Source organism: Schistocerca nitens, chromosome 5 (genome assembly GCF_023898315.1).
Source record: "Schistocerca nitens isolate TAMUIC-IGC-003100 chromosome 5, iqSchNite1.1, whole genome shotgun sequence".
Classification (NCBI taxonomy): domain Eukaryota; kingdom Metazoa; phylum Arthropoda; class Insecta; order Orthoptera; family Acrididae; genus Schistocerca; species Schistocerca nitens.
Window position 1 is genome coordinate 276766592 of NC_064618.1, and position 22398 is coordinate 276788989.

A 22398-nucleotide genomic window follows, 5' to 3' on the forward strand; every position below is an offset into this window, starting at 1 on the left:
GAAGAATTGACCGCGACGTATATCGGAAGGCAGTAAGATCTCTTGCCTTTTGGTTTGGCAGTACTTCAAATGTTCAAATGTGTGTGAAATCTTATGGGACTTAACTACTAAGGTCATCAGTCCCTAAGCTTACACACTACTTAACCTAAATTACCCTAAGGACAAACATACACACCCATGCCCGAGAGAGGACTCGAACTTCCGCCGGGATCAGCCGCACAGTGGCAGTACTAGATAGCCATTTCTAGGCGCTAGTAAATGAAGAAAGGCAGAGCGTTTTTGTTATCAAGTAACGCCTTCATCAATTACTTTAGTTTTAATGTAATCTTCGAGTAATTGCTGATGTTTGATATTAACATGAAAAGGATTCCGCAGACAGGGAAAGAACCGTTCTTGGGAAACTACTTATATAATGACCAAAAGGCATTAAATGATCTACATTGATGGAGCAGCTCCACGCAGGCCACACAGCTCTATAGTCATTGCTGAGCGACGCTGAGCGGTGTGAAGAGCGTCCCAACTGAACAGTTGACAGTGATCTGAAACGACGGATTTGGAGTGAGGAATCACGCTACAGCTTGCGGGTATCGGATAAATGGGTTTGGGTTCGGCGAACGCCTGGAGAACAATAGCTGTCATCATGAGTAGTGTTAACAGTGAAGTGCGGTGTAGGTTATGTTACGGTTAAAATGGTTCAAATGGCTCTGACCACTATGGGACTTAACACTGGAGGTCATCAGTCCCCTAGAACTTAGAACTACTTAAACCTAACCTAACGACATCACACAAATCCATGCCTGAGGCAGGATTCGAACCTGCGACCGTAGCAGTCGCGCGGTTCCGGACTGAAGCGCCTAGAACCGCTCGGCCACCGCGGCCAGAATGTTACGGTATGGGGTGTTTATCATGATTAGGGTAAGGTCCCTTTAATGCGATTAATAAAATGCCTAATACGGAAGAATATGAAGGCATTTAAAGCATTGTGTACTGCGTACAGTAGAGAAACAGTTCGTTGAAGATGAGTGTTCGTTTCAGCATCGTAACGCACAGTGTTCCAGCAGCGATATGAAGAAAATGATAGTAATAATGATGGTAATATTCGAATTATCCGGTAACTTCACACTTCACAGTGGATTTTCTCGAACTAAGAAATTTGCTGAATTTGTGAAAATTTCAAAATGGCTAGCCTATGATGCCTAAAAGAGTCTTTACATCCTGCTCACATGAGAATAGCACAATCTCCGCGTCAGAAGCTTGCTTCTACTTAACCACTGAATAGACTCGCATTTTTTCCACCGTGACTAATTTTGTAAGCTAAGCACATCATCCGTTACAGCACACTCCTGGGGCTGGGAAATGTGGCCACAATGGTCTGGTGGAACGAACTATCACAGGTGCAATACGTGGGTTGAGGCATTTACTTTAGAGGCACAAACAGATTTACTTTACCTCTTGTAACCTCAAGAGAAAGACGTTATAATCCACAATCCGCATTAAATATCACGTTCCTACATTACCAACTGGGCAGAGCCGGTTTACGTTGGGAAATGACATAGCGGAAGTCATGGTAAACAGAAATACAGTCGCCAGTAAACTTACTTACATTAGAAAATTTTATTTTATTTCATGAACCGATATCCATTTAAAGGAACAGGCCTCTTATTTTACTGGTACTTGATTGAACTAGAAACGTTGAAAAATTGGGTGCTGGACTGTGATTCGAAATAGTATCTCCTCTTTCGGGGATATGAATCTCTCTGAACAGTATAGTTCAATCATTTCGTTCCTTTTCCCAAGACTGCAATCTTCTCTAGGTCTCCTCCAAAGGTAAGTATGTGGGTCCGAATAATGATCCAATACAAAAGTATTCATAATATCATTTCAAGTCCTATCACATGCTTACCGGCCTTCCAGGGAAAATTAACGTGCATTTTTAATGTCTGTTAATGTGTTGCCAACCATCGCATTAGGTGCCGTTATTTCTGGTCAAACACGCACACGTCTTACTGTTGGTGAGTAAGCAGCTGATACTTAAGTTATATTCGTGGATGCACGGTAGGTGTGCAGTTCGATTGTCGTTTAGGCACGAAAGTTTGTGTCCTTGTTTTAGATTCAAACACCTTGCAGCTGGTAAGAAAAACCGTTACGTAACATTTGATTATGTGTTGGGTTCGTATCTCCGTCACAGAACTCCACATCATGCACTTCATCTTTAAATGCATGCACACTTTGTCACTTCAGAATGGAGGTATATCAGTCATCTTTCGTGGTTAGTTAATAGGGACGAAAGGGTCTTGATAGGAGTCCCGGTTTATTACAAAACGGTTTATTATAAAAATTGTCGTTTTTTATTGTCAAGTTTAGATTTGGTTACTGGAATTGTCAAAAGTTTAGGTAATTCATGACTCTTCATTGCTATTTATCAATATGATATGATTAGATTAGGTTAAATTAGATTAATTCTTGTTCCATAGATAATGGAACGTGTTATTTTAATGAAAGATTTCTTTACGTACCATGATTAAATTTCTTTACAACAATTTTTTACTCTCTCTCTCTCATTCTTTTCGATTTTTATCTCTCTCTCTCTCTCTCTCTTTCTGTCACACACACACACACATACACACACACACACACACACACACAAACACAAACACACACATTCTTTTTTTTTTATTTGTTTGTTGTGCTCGACTATCTGCAAGGCACGAAAATTTCTATGAATGAGTTCTTAGTTTTCAGTACATTTACGAAAGAAATATAAAAACAACTATGAGAGTTACTGATTTATGATGCTTAGTTTGCAGTCAGTTCTGAATATTATTAGTAACTAAGCTCCAGTCCCTAAACCTAGTTACAGAAATGAGAATCAGACGCATTACGTATTCCAGGCCGTAACAGACGCCAGCTATGGTCACTTCCCAGCCCGCTTTAGGATCAGATCGGTTCGTCTTCTTCCTGCTGGTACTGTAACTGAGATTTGGCAACAAGGCAGAGTATGTTTGGCAACTCTGTGATCGACGAGTTACGTCCTGGTGTGCACGGAAATAAGCCTCAAAGTTCACTTGATTTTACCTGTCATTTCCATTGAATAATCTGAGTTATTATCGCATGAGGTGTAATAAAAGATTGTAAATTTACGGTTTTCAGCCCAGGAAAGTCGTTGCACGTGGAAATCGCAACTAATATCGTCCTTTCAATAGCGGTTTACAAGTTCTAGCAACCATAGGCCTCATAAGACGAAGCTAAAACACATACCTCTTCGTCAGCTCCTTGGTAATGTGCTGACCTGTAAAAAGGCGTCTGTTATGGTTCGCAGTTCCAGTCTCACTGACTGTAGCGTTTTTATCCCTTCCGTGGAAGAGCTACAAGCAGTCAGATCAAACATCGATAAAGAAATCGCCAGAAAATACTTTCCGCTCATAGTGCAATGGTGAAAAACTTACAATGCTGCACAACGTGTAGCGCCTCTTTCCGCTGCTGGCAAGCAAATTCTGGGTTCTATGAATATGTAACTTTATTTATGAAATGCCACATTTTTATACCCCTTGAGTATGTCACAGCATACAAATTAAACACAGACCCAATCAAAATCTAAATGAGTAGTATTTTACTAATTCGTGTCCATAGAGGCACGCTTGTGTACAGATACTCAGTTTTATTAAAACAGACTTTCGTCGTAAGGTTATCGTGGGTAGTTTTCTTTCATTTCTTATAATACAGTGCACAGTTTTCGTAAGCTTTCCTTTAGTGTTGTTAAAACAATAGTAAACATGAGAGAGATATTAATCATCAAGGATATATGCGAATTCTCTGATGTTATCTATAACAGTCTGACAATGCACATGCAGTTTATTGATTACATGCATGTAGAAAACTTGTTCTGAGTTAAAGCTGTCAAACAAGGTTTGAAGAAGAATGAAATGCCACTACCACACGACAGCGGATGTAGAAAATACTTTTCTGACGTATTTTGGCACGATGCGCTCTCCCCATACATAATACAAAAGTTTCGAGATGCATCTCCTGCCTGGCTGTCTATTAAACTTGAAAAGAACAAAATGTCGCAGAAGTTAGCCCTTTTTTGACATGCAACTATTTTTGGTTGAGAAGTCAAGGGAATTATGTTCAAGGTTCCATTAGATTGATAACTTTAGCAGACAGCAGAATTGCGTTTTAAAAAACGTAGCAGTGAATATACTCGATCACGCGACATCTTACCTACAGTGCGCGACACTTACCATGATCTCAACAATTCCTCCAGAACTGTTGCGTTCCACTGCGCTGTGAGATAATGCATATGGCCGGGTCTCGACTTCTGAGAAACAAACAGTTACAGCTTTTCTTTGGCACTGCACGACGTTTTCAAGAAACAGATAGCGCAATAGAGTAGCTCAAAAATGGTTCAAATGGCTCTGAGCACTATGGGGCTCATCTGCTGAGGTCATTAGTCCCCTAGAACTTAGAACTAGTTAAACCTAAGGACATCACAAACATCCATGCCCGAGGCAGGATTCGAACCTGCGACCGTAGCGGTCTTGCGGTTCCAGACTGCAGCGCCTTTAACCGCACGGCCACTTCGGCCGGCCAGAGTAGCTCAAGTGGAAAGGAACACTTCCTATTTAAATTTCTCCATCCTACACTGTTGGCTGTTCAGTGTAGGTGGCAGTTATGTGATTTTATTTCGGTGGTTACAAAATAGAGTGGAATGTATGCACTGGGTAGCCGAGGGAGCTAGTTCATGTTGATCCGGTCAACCAAGTAAATGAATTTACTGAACATGCTGCAAATTACTACAGGGAGCCAGTGTGTAAGAATTCTCATCCAGTGTGGCGCAACGGCGTTACGATAGAAAAAAGAGTCACAGAGAAGAATATTTGGTGGTCTGTTGGACTGATGATAGGTTCATACACCTGCGGTCTGGGATCGATTCCCACTTCTGTCAATGATTTTATATAGGGAGAGACAGATTCCATTCTCTTCTGGCTACACCAAGTGAAGAAGATATAATGGTATTGTGGTCTGAAATTCAAATTCAAAATGATATTCCTTCTCTACCAAGTAGACGTTAGTTTGAACCACAATAAAGTCTGGAGTGGTGACATGTAGAAACTCGGTCACCTGTAACCTTTCTTATACTAGTTATTTATTTCTAGTGACGAAACAAACGTTATGTAGGGTCACAGGACACTTATTCCATCTTTTATTTGAGCTTCTGTATGTCGATAAAATTGGTTCTGAACTGGGAATGCAACTCAGACAGCCCTTAACGGGGGATTTGATCCCTTCGTGACAATACAGATCGGCTACAATGTGTTGTTTGTTCAAAACTGTAGTTTCCTCAACATCTCCACATGTTGCGCGTGAATGGGTTCGAATCCTGGTCCGGCACTAAAGATTTCATTATGTATTATCAAGCTCTAGCATGGGAACACCAATCTGCTGGTGAATAATAATTTTGATGTTTAACGTATTTTCATTCGTCGTCAACATTAACGATATTTGACGTTTTTGACTCCCAGGTAGACACAGAACTATTTGCGAGATCACTGTAAGTTCAAGATGTTATTCCGAGCTGCTGGTGGAGAAAAATTCGGTAGCTGACGGCTCTTTGTGTGTAGTCAACAACGATATGTGTGGGGCTCTATTCCCAGTCAGCACTGAACTCTTCGTCATATTATTTCTAGTTGAAACATGCTCACATGTCGCTGCTGTTACAACACACCCATATTTAACGTTCGTTTTCTCTAGAATATAACAGCGATATGTGCCGGGTTGGAGCCATGGGGAGGAAAAAATTAATGTTTCGTCTCGTCATTTCAGCTAAAACATCTAGCTACTGACGAGAAAATGCGATATGTCACAGTTGATTGTGCTTCGATATCAATCCGATTAGGTTCTGGGTTCGAATCCCTGTCCAACACAAAACTTTACCTCACGGCATTTCAAGTAATGTTTAACATCTCTCGTAGTTCGTTAACAGGGACAGTAGATGCTGGGTACGAATTCGCGTTCGTTAAAAATGTCTGCGTTATTTAATTTAAAGTGGATTTTTGTTGACTGATACTGTCTAAAATCGAGGTATATCACTCTCTGTATGCCTAATCAGGAATGACTGTTAGTTTCCGTCAGTCACGAAATCTTTGCTTAGTCTGCATGACCTGGGTTTGAATCCATATGCAGAACGAGACGGTTCGTCGTGTCATTTGAAGTTCATAGATATTCTCAACTAGCTGCTCGTGAATAACTTAAATTTTTAATGTCATTTTGTGTTAAATAATAAGTACGGTATGTTACTTCCAAGAGTAAATCATGGCTACCTACCTGACGTAATAATGAGAGTGGTAACATTTCAGGTATGTCATTTATTGTAATAAATGGGAGCTTACAAGCCTTAAGAACAGTCGTATTTGTGATAAGGTGTTCCCTGATATTTGTAGTATCGTGGCATTACTTTACATCTTGAGTTAGTGTGATACAGAGTAGTGTTTTCTAGTGGTGACTTGTTGGAACCATTTTCAATAGTCGAATGACTGTACCAAGGAGCGATTAGAGGACTTGCTAGACAGCTGCGCTATGCCGGTTGCATGCGAATCAGGCGAAATGCAGTTCAGGTCTTTCGGATACTTTTGAGCACGACTGTACATCCCGTGTGCCATCTTAAAGTGTGTGGTGGAGGGTACTCCTGGCGGCACAACCTCTCCTCCCCCTCCCCCCCTCCCCCCTCCCCCCAAACTCCTCGTTCCATTCCTGAATGGTGCATGGGAAAAATGAGTCAGTAGATCTATAGTCCCACTAAGCTACTTCTACACTCCTGGAAATGGAAAAAAGAACACATTGACACCGGTGTGTCAGACCCACCATACTTGCTCCGGACACTGCGAGAGGGCTGTACAAGCAATGATCACACGCACGGCACAGCGGACACACCAGGAACCGCGGTGTTGGCCGTCGAATGGCGCTAGCTGCGCAGCATTTGTGCACCGCCGCCGTCAGTGTCAGCCAGTTTGCCGTGGCATACGGAGCTCCATCGCAGTCTTTAACACTGGTAGCATGCCGCGACAGCGTGGACGTGAACCGTATGTGCAGTTGACGGACTTTGAGCGAGGGCGTATAGTGGGCATGCGGGAGGCCGGGTGGACGTACCGCCGAATTGCTCAACACGTGGGGCGTGAGGTCTCCACAGTACATCGATGTTGTCGCCAGTGGTCGGCGGAAGGTGCACGTGCCCGTCGACCTGGGACCGGACCGCAGCGACGCACGGATGCACGCCAAGACCGTAGGATCCTACGCAGTGCCGTAGGGGACCGCACCGCCACTTCCCAGCAAATTAGGGACACTGTTGCTCCTGGGGTATCGGCGAGGACCATTCGCAACCGTCTCCATGAAGCTGGGCTACGGTCCCGCACACCATTAGGCCGTCTTCCGCTCACGCCCCAACATCGTGCAGCCCGCCTCCAGTGGTGTCGCGACAGGCGTGAATGGAGGGACGAATGGAGACGTGTCGTCTTCAGCGATGAGAGTCGCTTCTGCCTTGGTGCCAATGATGGTCGTATGCGTGTTTGGCGCCGTGCAGGTGAGCGCCACAATCAGGACTGCATACGACCGAGGCACACAGGGCCAACACCCGGCATCATGGTGTGGGGAGCGATCTCCTACACTGGCCGTACACCACTGGTGATCGTCGAGGGGACACTGAATAGTGCACGGTACATCCAAACCGTCATCGAACCCATCGTTCTACCATTCCTAGACCGGCAAGGGAACTCGCTGTTCCAACAGGACAATGCACGTCCGCATGTATCCCGTACCACCCAACGTGCTCTAGAAGGTGTAAGTCAACTACCCTGGCCAGCAAGATCTCCGGATCTGTCCCCCATTGAGCATGTTTGGGACTGGATGAAGCGTCGTCTCACGCGGTCTGCACGTCCAGCACGAACGCTGGTCCAACTGAGGCGCCAGGTGGAAATGGCATGGCAAGCCGTTCCACAGGACTACATCCAGCATCTCTACGATCGTCTCCATGGGAGAATAGCAGCCTGCATTGCTGCGAAAGGTGGATGTACACTGTACTAGTGCCGACATTGTGCATGCTCTGTTGCCTGTGTCTATGTGCCTGTGGTTCTGTCAGTGTGATCATGTGATGTATCTGACCCCAGGAATGTGTCAATAAAGTTTCCGCTTCCTGGGACAATGAATTCACGGTGTTCTTATTTCAATTTCCAGGAGTGTATATTTATTAGAATAAAAGTTCATACATGCTCTCTGTTAATCATCAAAATGTTATTAATGATATAGCACCTCCACAGTATTGCCCGTCGACTAATTCCAGTGTTGTTTCCACAGTACAGTTTATTATCTAAACATAGCTGGACGGCATGACAGCAAGCAGTGCACACAGTACGCGTCTACCGTAACCAACTGAGGTTAGGAACTTAAAGTTTGCCCAGCTTCAACTGTTTAGTTGAAACTGTTATCTGCAGCTAGTTGAAATAGCAACTGTGCTCTTTAGCGTAACTGGTACTATTATCCATTTCATAATGACTGACTCCTGAATTTGAGCCCATACTGGTCATACTGCATTACGAACGTGGATATAGTATACCTTGCCGCAATAGTGGAAATGTCTACTTTTATCTAATGAATAAATATTACATCTCAGTTGAAATGGTGGCGGCATACGCGGTAAGATTTTAGAGAGCTCCTGTTTTTTCTAGCTTTTTCGGCAAGTGTTAACTTTAAGGATGCCTAAAAGTCAGATCGTAATTAGGAAAAAAATTTCCTTCGCACAGTTTAAAGATACAACGTTGTTCTATTTGCAGGCGAATTTTTGTTATTTTCTGATTTCTCGTTTCTTCGCTATAAAGACAAACTCAAAATGCTGCGATTGAACTTTTTGTACCTATAGCGACGGAGAAGCCACCGGCGTTAAGCTTGACCTCCTGTTGGTTACATGATATATGTCTTTATTAATGAATAATTTGCTTGTTTGTTAGTTAAGAGTTTGTATAGCAATTGTCTTTGTGGCTGCAACAAATGCCAGGCTGTGCTGGAGTGGAGTTGTCACATGAGCGCGCAGTCACTGTTGTACGCGCCATAAGCGCATGTTCTTCAGCGAAGGACGGCAACTTCGTAGTCGCATTCCAGTACATCATTGCAGCGTCCAGTTTCTGTTGCGAGTGGAGGGAAAAAATGTGGGAAATTGCAAATAAATGCTCGATATGCAAGCAGCTCACAATAAATGAACATTTGTATAACAGATTTCAACAGTACAAGGAAAAATCGATTAGCACAAATAAATTTTGTAGTAAAGACTGTTGACTGAAGTAAATCCTACCTTAATCGCTTTCGCTGCTGGCTGAGGTCTCGCTGATGCAATTGCAGTCGTCTAGTTGGATCAACAACGGTTCCATTGCTATGTAAAGCAGTGGCCTCTTTGTGCGTAACTGTTTTCAAGTTTGTGTACATGAGTCACTGAATTCCTCCAGGCACTTTGCGGAACACTTTTGAGAGCGGAATAACACAAGTGTAAAGTACTATTTATTTTAAAATTTTTGTTCGCCTGTACTACCTTGTGCTCTACAAATGTTCATATAAGTTCAAAGGCGTTCAATTCGCATTGCGCTACAGGCAGCCTCAGAAGCTTAATTTCCATGTCTACTGATCACAATACGCTTTCCAAAACTATTTTCCTGCCCTGATGTGCGGTCGCGCGTCTTCCAGTAGGCCAGCTGTAGTAAATGTATTATATGATGTGGCGTTAGAGGGAAACTCTACATTATTACTTTCCAGCCATTCGATAGAATTCGTTCTCCATTTCGTAGATGGATTTCGTGATACTAGATTTATCATCATGTCATATGGAGCCTGATCTGAAACAAATGCAGAACTTACGTCTATGGTCACAAACTTTTTCTTAACAGATTACCGGTTTCGGTCTACAGTGACCATCATAAGATCTGTTTTATAAAAACAAAATCCTAATATACTGCAGCCATAGTGGCATCGTCAAATGTTTAATGCAAAATCAGCACCAGCATCGTCAAATATATACAGGGTGAGTCATCTAACGTTACCGCTGGATATATTTCGTAAGCCACATCAAATACCGACGAATCGATTCCACAGACCGAACGTGAGGAGAGGGGCTAGTGTAATTGGTTAATACAAACCATAAAAAATGCACGGAAGTATTTTTTTAACACAAACCTACGTTTTTTTAAATGGAATCCGTTAGTTTTGTTAGTACATCTGAACACATAAACAAATACGTAATCAGTGCCATTTGTTGCATTGTAAAATGTTGATTACATCCGGAGATATTGTAACCTAAAGTTGACGCTTGAGTACCACTCCTCCGCTGTTCGATCGTGTGTATCGGAGAGCACCGAATTACGTAGGGATCCAAAGGGAACGGTGATGGACCTTAGGTACAGAAGAGACTGGAACAGCACATTACGTCCACATGTTAACACCTTTTTATTGGTCTTTTTCACTGACGCACATGTACATTACCATGAGGGGTGAGGTACACGTACACACGTGGTTTCCGTTTTCAATTACGGAGTGGAATAGAGTGTGTCCCGCCATGTCAGGCCAATAGATGTTCAATGTGGTGGCCATCATTTGCTGCACACAATTGCAATCTCTGGTGTAATGAGTGTCGTACACGCCGCAGTACATCTGGTGTAATGTCGCCGCAGGCTGCCAAAATACGTTGTTTCATATCCTCTGGGGTTGTAGGCACATTACGGTACACATTCTCCTTTAACGTACCCCACAGAAAGAAGTCCAGAGGTGTAAGATCAGGAGAACGGGCTGGCCAATTTATGCGTCCTCCACGTCCTGGTAATGTACATGTGCGTCAGTGAAAAAGACCAATAAAAAGGTGATAGCATGTGGACGTAATGTGCTGTTCCAGTCCCTTCTGTACCTAAGGTCCACCACCGTTCCATTTGGATCCCTACGTAATTCGGTGCTCTCCGATACACACGATCGAACAGCGGAGGAGTGGTACTCAAGCGTCAACTGAAGGTTATAATATCTCCGGATGTAATCAACATTTTACAATGCAACAAACGGCACTGATTACGTATTTGTTTATATGTTCAGATGTGCGAACAAAACTAACGGGGTTCCATTTAAAAAAACGTAGGTTTGTGTTAAAAAAATACTTCCGTGCATTTTTTTATGGTTCGTATTAACCAAGTACACTAGCCCCTCTCCTCACGTTCGGTCTGTGGAATCGATTCGTCAGAATTTGATGTGATTCACGAAATATATCCAGCGGTAATGTTAGGTGACTCACCCTGTATAAATAACATCATATGCACAAGTCATGTTATTTATATATACTTAACGATGTTGGTGCTGATTTTGCATTTGACATTTGACGATGCCACTACGGCTGCAGTACATTAGGACTTTGTTTTGATAAAACAGATCTGATTATGGTCATTATAGACCGAAACCGGTAATCTATTAACAAAACGTTTGTGACCATAGACGTAAATTGAAGGAAACTTATTGTATATACGGGTCGAATGCAGTACTGTTTGGTAATTTTTCGAGAACGCTTCTAAACCACTCGTCGTAGTGTCTGGCATTCATTTCAGAATGATAATCTGCACCTCCGTTTTGCCACTAAAATATAAGCCATCATTTTGCACGAGCACATCTTTGTTCCCAATGTGGCACATTATAATTCTTTTAGAAGAACCGGACGGTATTTGAATTCCTTGTTTTCAGCCATTCCACTCTTGAACACTTCCTCTATGATAATCGTATACATTTTCTGATGTGTAAGGCGTTTCTTTGTTTCTGCCAATCAAACATTCTGAAAAGACTTGCACCACACCAACTCTCATCAATTTAATAAATAGCGCATCTAGTGTTGTGCAGGTATTTTTTTCCTAAAGCCAAAGTTTCGGGTAGCGTACCAAAGGGTTGTTTCATGGATACCAGAAAAATCTTCCAGTTCAGTCATCAATTTCTCCAACACGGATGCCACGTTTGGAAACTGCTTTCCACATGGAAGTCGTAGGTTTTTCTTCTTATGACTCCCTTTTCTTCTTATGACTCTCATCCAATACAAACTTTTGTCGCCATCCAAACCTTCTTTTGTGGCACAAAACATGAAGTTTCTCTATATTCTCTCGAAATTCGCTTCACTGTACGTTCACTAACACCGAGACATTCAGAAGTTATCTTAACTGGCTGCGATAAGCAACTGTTCGCGCCCCATTCTTCTTCGGTCTCAAAGTAAGCAAGCGCACTGAGCACCATAGGCTTTTCACCGCACCATAAATGATGCACGTACGAGGTAACTAATTTTGTTACGAGCACTGTCTCACACGAATAAACAACGAATGGGAGCACGATTGGTTCCTATCTGACGGGAAGCCGCCATGTAGACACTGCAACAATGAACAATGAAATGGAAGTACTCTTCAGATGTCCTGCAACGTAGCACAAGGGACCACGCGCGCATAGAAACACGAAAACATATAAAGATCTGATATTAGTGCTTTATATAAATTTACATGCATAAAAACTAAACATCTGTGAAAAGCAACGACAGAACTTGCATTTACACTTTTCGTCTTATTAATATGTATCACCATTAGACGAATTGCAGCAATCTACGCCCACCACTATTAGGACAAAACGACTAATTGGAAAGGAACGACAATTCGTATGGAAGTTGAGTATGGTTGTATCTTTAAACTGTGCAAAGGAAATTTGTTTCCTAATTGTGGTCTTAGTTGTATGACTGAAATTTGACAATCGCCATAAAACGGTCAAAAATCACGATTTCTCTTAAACATTACCGCTTATGTCTCCCCCTTTTCAACTAAAATGTAATATTCATTCACCAAATAAAAGTCCACGTTTCGGGCAAAGTACAAAACATCGATGTTCGTCACGCGACGTGACCAGAATATGAACTCAAAGTCAGAGGTAAGCATTATGAAATGGATAACAGCTTACACTACCGCGCGCTCGTCGCTGATTGGCTGTTTTATGGCCACAGCTTCACCACGGTGCATTTCTGACCAGTAGTTCTGTGGAAAACGCCACAAACACTACTCTGACTTTATGATCAAGTTGTTTCCCTCCTGTGTATGAAACGGAATATACCACATTTAAAACGTCACCGTACCTTGTCAGTTTTCTGTGTACGAATACGTACCACTGATTAGCGATGGGGGTTTGTGAGGCTGCTGCGTTAAACAAAACAAATTGTTTTACCGACGTTCATGCTCGGTCGGCTTTCGACTTCCTTTCGCACAGCTCTATCACAGCCCGCATTCCCCCACAAGGTGAAGTTAACTTCCCGCCTAACCCGTGGCCTAACAGCGGGAGTAACATTGTTAGCGAGGCCCATTTCCATTCCTAGACTTTCTCAGATTTCTTTCTCCAGCCGAGAGCGCTACGCTCGTAGTTCGCAACGAACCAATGTTTTCTTCTCCAGCTACCCGCCCTTCACCCCTCCCCACCGTTTTCGTGGTATTTTTTCCCCATTCCGGCTCTTCCAGCATGACCTCGGATTCTATTTTGAATTGTAAATAAGAAATTCAAGGAACTAGCGAGCGTTTACTCGGGCAGAGCGCTCTGGTGAATGTATTCCGCCGTCGGACATGCTTACATCGCCCATGTTGCAACGCTCGTTGTTAGCGCACAGTGCGCACACCGCGCATGGTCGTAGCCATCGCTTCCCAGCGGAAAATTGCTCGCAGTTCCAGCTGCAAATTTTGCGCTCCTCTGCAAGTCGCTGACTCCTGCTACCACAGTGGCAGCCAAGCCCTTCAGCATAGTCCCGCAGCGAATGCTCAGCTGCACTGCTCCAAAGGAGGGATTTTGATATGAACTACACAGAGCCACGAGCTGCAGTGTGGTTAGTAAGTTGGCCAAATGAGAATGCATTTCAGAGAACACAAAGCAAGGTATCTGTGTCAGGATGTAATACTCGTGTATAGTATATTACTCCATCTTTTTGTCAGGTTTTTCTACCGGTGTGTGTTGCTGTTACGGTTAATATTTCTTTCGGAAAAAGAGAACCGCCCTTGTAGGTGAGCACGCTAACGTTCCGCTTCCTGGATTCAGGGAGAGAGTCAGCCTCGACTCTAATACGATTCGCGGATTAACGGCGAGGACTAATGAGCTGGCCGGCCTGGATCTGGGTTTTAGGCGGTTTCCCACATCCAACTCAATGGGCTGGTACCCAGTTCCTGCTTTTAGTACACGTTAAGCATTTAGAAAAAAAATCCTAGAACTTGAATGTGATATTTACTCTAGACGCAGACATCCCGAGTAAAAACAAATACGTTCCAGAGCGAGGTGGCGTCAGGTAGGACATTCGGCAACCGATTGTCACTAACATTTCCACAACCCGTATAACGACGACGCCGCAGTAGAGAAACGGTATAAGGCAAGGGAGAAGACGATTGTTGGAAAAAGAACCCGAAACTGACTATACTGAATAATTTTCAGACTGTATTTATCATTTGTACAAAAATTTAAAAATGTTTCGTGCCGTGTGCGTGTCACCTTGATTCCCGAATAAGAACCAGAATTCAGTTGTATAGATGGATCGAACAGTGACTTGATCTCCGTTTCACACAGTTGGAATAGTTATTCCGAAGGCGTACTAGTTCATTGTGACTTTAATCGTGAGAAAAACATTGTGTACTAAATTCGTCGTAATCACAAATACTGTAGGTACGCCTATCGGAATATTTACTTACTTTTATCATTCCTTTCCTCAACACAGTCATCTATTTATAAAACAGCAGGAACGGCCAGCCCAAATTCAAATAGCGTAACTGACCAGATAATCAGGTGGTGACATGTCTCCATTATGTTACACTTAATTATCTTACATATGGCAGTTAACTCGATTGTTCAGAAACAGGTTCTTTTACGGCAAAGACACATACGTATAGATACAGTCCAACAATTCTGTTTTTGCGACATATGAATATATTGACATTCATTGCAAAACAGAATAAATAAAACAAAATAATAAAATGAAAATCTATTTATAAAGACTCCTTTTCACAGTGTGCTAATAATTAATCCTTTTAAATTTTCATCATCACAATTGAAGCACATAATCTATTTCACAGGTAATCACTATTAAATATTTAAAAACATTGCGAAACTTCAAACTAAAAATTACTGGTTCATATTAACACTTACATCAAGGACTTCCCGTCGCTTCAGTACCACACTTCCAGTTTTGCACAAACTAATAGTCAGAAACGGAACAAAGCAACGGCAGTAGCAACGTTGTTTCGTACAAAAGGACAGGCTAACCATGACAAACACAAAGACACGAACTGTAAGATAATTTAATGCTTTTAAATGACATTTTAAAATACTTACACTACAGAGATACCAAAATTGTTTTTAATACATGGAAATCATTACCATGTCTGATCACTAACTTTTTCTTGTTCAGTTCAATAATTGGTTTCTATCGCTATGTTCATCATCAGATTGATCCAGGTTTCTTTTTTATTTTTATTTGATCCCCTCTCGCCCAATATGAGCGGGGGTGGGCAGTGAGCAGTACATTCAAGCCGTTCTTCGGCCAAGGGAAAAGTAAAATTAAGTCGAAAAATTAGTAACACAGATGTGCGAATAAGTGAATTAAAAAGTTTTAAATGTGAAATTAATGGAAGATCTTGTGTACAAAAACCTAACTGAAACGCCCGCTTAACCCGCTGGGAAGAACAGGTGATTAGGATTGTAAAAAGGGCCAAATAAGGTGTCGGTCAGTTTCACCTCAAAATTGTAATTTATTGTAATTTAATAACACTTTTAAACCAAATCGGCACATAGCCGAACCTTTACAACTAAGATTTTCAAAATCCAATTCTTTCATGGCCAAGGGCCTCCAAACAAGAAATCTTAAAAAGCAACAAGGTAAATTTCAAGTGCAAGTGACTAAAGACATGCAGCTAAAATTGCATATATATATATATATATATTTTCGTTGTTTAAAAGTCACATCTCCTTTACGTAAAATGTGTAACATTTAACGGTACCATATCACTGCACGACTCACGACTTTATGACCGGTTGCTCACAATGCGTAAAACTTCATCTGACTGAAAACTAGATGTCTATTCCACGTACAGTTCAGTTGCCACGACTCGATTGATTGATATGACGAGCCGAAATGAGAATGACGCACCACGTAAGAAAAGTGTCGCACCACATTACGTACAGGTAAATCTTAGGTTTGTAAGCTGTCCCCAATGTTGCGAATTTTTACTTGCGTATGCATACAAGTTTAAAACTGTTATTTATGCCCTGAACTATGCCCCAAAATAGAACAAACAACGCGATCTCAGTTGAACAGCGATAGAGAAAACGTGCTTACGGAAAAGCGCAATAACACGAGGAAAATCATTTAGTAGTAATGCTTTCCTAATCATGTAACGTGAATTGTGAAGCGTGAGCTCTTGGCTTCATTATCTCAAAGCATAACGAGTAGCACCAACATAAATTCTTTAAACTCCGAAAACGTGCCTTAATGTCAGTTGCCTGCATATATCTGCTATTTGCAATAGTTCAATTGTATGTTGTTTGTTTCGGTCGCATGGATCTCAAAGAAAGCTGCATCAGCTTCAGACTTATTTTATGTTATTAAAGTTATTTAGGAGCTCAATGGAAACATGCTAATGCAATGTGTCCCTTATGCGCCCGATTCTATGGTCTATATGAGCTCGTTGAGTGGTTTCATTCAAAAGTATTACAATGATGGCATACCACATGGCAAGCTAGTGATTGAACGAAAGCCGAAATTAATTACTCCAGATTTGTAGGCAAACTGCATTGACTGAAGCTATAATTGAAAACAGAATGAAGTATACAGTTCAGTCCTGGTGGCTGTGCTTGCACATTAAAATGAACTACATTTAAATTCTTTCTGAAAACACAATGTAAAAATAATATACCACATAGAGTAAATACTTTATTTAAGATAAGATACGCTGCGTGAAATTCATTTAATGTTTAGGATACCTTTCAGTGAAATGAATTTCGTATTGCTAAAGGACATGTACCAAGTCGAATGAAGACTCAACTTAGCATACGGAATTACAAACCAGGTAATTCTGTCAAGCTTGTTTGGGAACGAAGCTAAACACAATCCCCGAGGCGATAGGCATTTTACATTATTATATCGAAGCGTGCTGCTCAAAAGCTTCCATCTTGTTCACTAGACAGAGCTCTGAATAAATGCTTGTATGGCGTACTGTGGGTGACAGCTGGCGAAAACAGTGCCCCTACCCCAACGATCGAAGAACGAACGACCGGCCATAAGTAGAGTAAAATGCATTGTGTGCCACGAGCCGCGTGACTGGTATCAGCCAAAAGCTACCGCCTAACCTTCCAATTGGCTGACTGGATTTCAAATACTTCAGCGTCTCAGAAGTGATCACCACATTCCCACGCTATTAAAGATGCACTGTTCCCGCATTTTGCAGTTAACAAGCTGATCGAAACAGGACCAAACAAGAGACAAGCATAATGCTTATCGTAGATCCAGGACGAATGAGAAGGCTCTCGTTATGAAAGTCATACTGTAATGTCCTTAAGGGGGAGACGGGAATCATCAACATGTCCGTACGAATCCTAATGAACGCCTACAGTATTGGAGTTGGCCGCTAGGAAGACAACTCACCGACATAACATACTATAAAGCATTTAAAAATTGCAATGACGCTGTTTCTTTGCTATTTTATAGTTCGTGGTATGGATCAAAAGATTTTTTTTTTTTTGGGGGGGGGGGGGGAAATCTCTGCAGGTTTAGGAGACAAGTGGCATAACTATTACGTATGACAGTAATACATTTTTAGGCTGAAAAAACGACGCAACACGAAGGAATTATCCGAATGGAACGGAAATCGATAGAAGTACAGACTAATCAAATTATTGCAGTTTCAGAAAAATTGGACAACTTATTCAGAAGACAGAGCTTCACAAATTGAGCAAGTTAATAACGCGTTGGTCCACCTTTAGCCCTTATGCAAGCAGTTATTCGGCTTGACATTCACTGATAGAATTGTTGGATGTCCTCTTGAGGGATATAGTGCCAAATTCTGTCCAATTGGCGCGTTCAATAGTCAAAATCCTGAACTGGTTGGAGGACCCTGCCCATATTCCTCCAAACGTTCTCAATTGGCCAGAGACCTTGCTGGCCAACCTAACGTTTGAGAAGCACGATGAGAAGCAGTAGAAATGGTTCTGCGCACTATGGGACTTAATATTTTAGGCCATCAGTCCCCTAGAACTTAATAACTACTTAAACCTAACTAACCTAAGGACATCAAACACATCCATGCCCGAGGCAGGATTCGAACCTGCGACCATAGCAGTCCCGCGGTTCATGACTGCAGCGCCTAGAACCGCACGGCCACCGCGGCCGGCTGACAAACAGTAGAAATTGCCGCCGTATGCGAGCGGGCATTATTTTGTGGAAATGTAAGCCCAGGATGGCTTTCCATGAAGGACAACAAAACGCGGGGCGAAGAATATTGTCGACGTACCGTTTTTCTGGAAGGATGACAACCAAAGAGGTCCTAATAAGAAAAGAAATGGTACCGAAATCCATCACTCAAGGTTTTTGGGCCTTATAGCGGCCAGCAGTCAGATTGTATCCCACCATTGTCCGGAAGGGCCGACCGAAGTGGCCAAGCGGTTCTAGGCGCTACAGTCTGGAACGGCGCGACCGCTACGGTCGCAGGTTCGAGTTCTGCCTCGGGCCTGGATGTGTGTGATATCCTTAGGTTAGTTAGGTTTAAGTAGTTCTACGTTCTAGGGGACTGATGACCTGAGCAGTTAAGTCCCATAGTGCTCAGAGCCATTTGAACCATTTTTGTTTGGAAGGTTCCCAGACACGTCTTCGACCTGGAATCTCATTGACTGTAGTAAAATAGTCTTCAATTATGGGTTCTGCTTCTAACTGTGCCCCGATGACCAGAGAAGACGCGTCTGGAGACGGATCAAGACTTTAGGAAACTTGCAGCGTTGTCTGTCATTTCGTCAACTCACTATATCACATTGGTAAAGATCTGCAATCTGAGTTGTGTAGACTTCGCAGAATGGAGATGGCTGAACTTCCACCCTACAAAGAAGTGAAGGCTAACAGTCATGACTTAGCCGGATGCGCGTTATACTGGTGGCGAATGTCGTGTGACTAGCGCCTCCCGTCGGGTAGACCGTTCGCCAGGTGCAAGTCTTTCGATTTGACGCCACTTCGGCGACTTGCGCGGCGATGGGGATGGAATGATGATGATTAGGACAACACAACACCCAGTCCCTGAGCGGGAAAAATCTCCGACCCAGCTGGGAATCGAACCCGGGCCCTTAGGATTCACGTTCTGTCACGCTGACCACTTTTTTTCTTTTTTTACTCATTTTCTTCGATTTTGTTCGTTGTATCTGGTTGGGGCGGACGTCGTAAGACATCCGTTTAAGTTCGTTGTTGATCGATTACCTAAGTTTTCTTTTTTTTATTACAGAGGCAGCTAACCCTCCGACCAAACACGCTGAGCTACCGTGCCGGCTAACCACTCAGCTACTGGGGACGGACATACTGGTGGTATGACGTCTAGATATCTTGATTTGGGAGAACCAGGTATTTCATGGAATACTCGGCTGCATTGTGGCATAATGTCTTCCTCTGGACTGTCGTGAGATCTCCCACATCTGTGACCGTTCTTGATGGACCTTTTTCCTTACGCCACCAGCAAAATCTTTATGTATAAGATAAGTGAAATAATGTTGCCATTGTACATCACATCTACCAATTTCCATCCCATTCCGATAATTCCTTCATGGTGCGTTTTTTTAGCTGTCTTAGAGTGTATTATGCTTTCCTCAATAGATTGTATTATGCTTTGCAGATCCTTGAGTATGGTACACATGCAGGAACTACAGTAGTCAATTAAAAACAGTAACAGATAAAAGTCAGATTGTCATTCAGAAAATGCCAGAAGAACAGGAAGCTATTGCTATTAGTAGGGGTATTTTCTTTTTCTTATTCAGTTTGTTAAATGATAGTATATATCACTTGAAACTCTTGTATGGAAAAGTGGTGTAATTGACTTACACCCTGCATCTTTGAAAAAATACATCATATTGAAAAATTAAAATACTTGCTTTGAAGATGAACCTTTTAATAGTAAAAACTGAAAATGAGACAAAATGTAGATTCAGTTTATTCTATAATCTATAAATGCACTGATATATACCGTATGTAAAATTTGATAATAGAATATACAAACCATTATTATTACAATGAACAAAATCCATTGTAAGCTGAACTCGAATGCAGAGTGGAGAGTCACAGATTCATATCAATCTATGAGTCGATTGAGTGAACCGGCAAAGAGCACTGCCAGCCAAATCGGTGAATAAATCAATAACACAAAGAGCAGTGATGTTCTGCATGTGGCATCAGGGTCAGTGAGTGGCTTCTGTGAGCTGAATCAGTGAGTGAGCCAAGATCACAGGGACCCTTGGGTCATCTGTGATCCATATCAGTGACTGAACCAAGAGCATACAGATACGTGAGACACCTGTGATTCGAATTAGTGAATAAGCCAAGAGTGCAGTGACCTATGAGTCACCTGCAGTCCCCTCTGTGCTGAGCCAGAAGTGGTCTTGCTCTCTGTTCTTTTCATGCCTGACCAAAGATGTTCACAATAGTAAGGTGTACCCTAAATATGTACGTAATACATTGCATACAGTGAAATTGTTTGCAGAATACTCTGTGACACAGCAACTAGTACAGCTTATTGCGTGGGATGATGTTGCAGCAGCCTTCCCTAGAATCTTTGTTCCACACACAGCACTGGAGAGCATTTCGGATCTGAAGAGTTACCACTCTTTCCTTTTCAGGATCACCAATCGTTCGCTCTGTGAAAGGATCTAGCTCCATTAATGAGTTCAGGAGTGGAACACCTATCATAGTGTAAATGAAGAAGCAGGATGCAGCAAGCTACAGAGTCAGTATGAGAGAGAGTATCTTTGTGTTCTCATCAGCAATGCAAAGCCAGCTGAAACTATAACTACCCAGTTACCTGACTGGTCACTAGGGCTCTGCATTCAAAGTACACAGTGCAAACATTCATTTATTGTGCAGCCAAAGTTGTGACATTGCTAGCAGATCACATGAGAACATAGATGATATCTGCACAATACTAGATGCCTACAACTCGCTTAGTGATATTTTATATGAAAGACTTTCCAACAGGCAGCTTTCAGGTTCGCATGATCGCCTGATACCAGGTTTACTTCAATTACAGTAGCTAAAAGCGACAAGAATGTTCTAATGAAGCTTGAAATACGAGGTGTGATCAAAATGTAACGGTAAGTTTTAATTTTGCTGGCGTTATACGTGCAATATTCATTTTTTTATCTTGTTCGTATACATTTTCCTCATGCATGTTGGCATTTTCAGCAGTTTTGAATGTTTAGTTTACTGTTGAGTGTCGGAGAGGTTATACATGTTTTAGATGAGAAGTGAATTTTTACTTTCGAAATGATGGATCAAGGAATATACATTAAATTTCGTTGGAAAATGGAATAAAGTGCAAAACCGCATCGCAATGTTGAATATGGCTTTTCGTGAATCTACTATAAGAAAAGAGTTTGAGTGGTATACATGTTTAAAAGAGAGTTGAGAAGACATTGAAGACGACGACCGCCTTGGACCATCTAGCACATGATTACTGACGACAATGTGGAAGAAATAAAGAAAAGGTTCCGCAAAATCGCCGAATCACCACCAGAGACTGATGATGTCGGCATATCCTTTGGCTCGTCTCAAGCAATTTTTAGGCTGATTCGGACACGAAACGTGTAGCAGCAAAGTTTGTCCGAAACTGTTGAATTTCGACCAAAAAGGGCGTTGCGTAGACATCGCTCAGGAATTGCTGAACGAAGTAAACAACAGTCCAGAACTTCCAAAGAAGGTTATAACAAGTGACAAAACATGGGTACGCGGGTATGATATCGAAACCGAGGTCCAGTCGTGGCAATGGAAATTACCTAAAGAGCCAAGACTGAAAAACCTTCGACAAGTTAGATTACATGTGAAGGTTCTTCTCTTACAGTGGGACAGTGCATCATGAGCTCCTGCCTCAAGGCCGTACGGTTAATATGGAATACTATGGCGAAGTTATGCCCCGTTTGCCTGAACCAGTTCAAAGAAACGACCAGAACTGTGGCGAAACCACTCGTGGAAATTACGTAATGATAATGCTATCGTTCGCACCTTAACGTTTGTTTGTGATTTTTTGGTAAAAAAAAATTACTGTGTTGCCACAGCCACCGTATGTGCCAGAGATGGCCCCGTGCGATTTCTTTCTACTCTCGTGG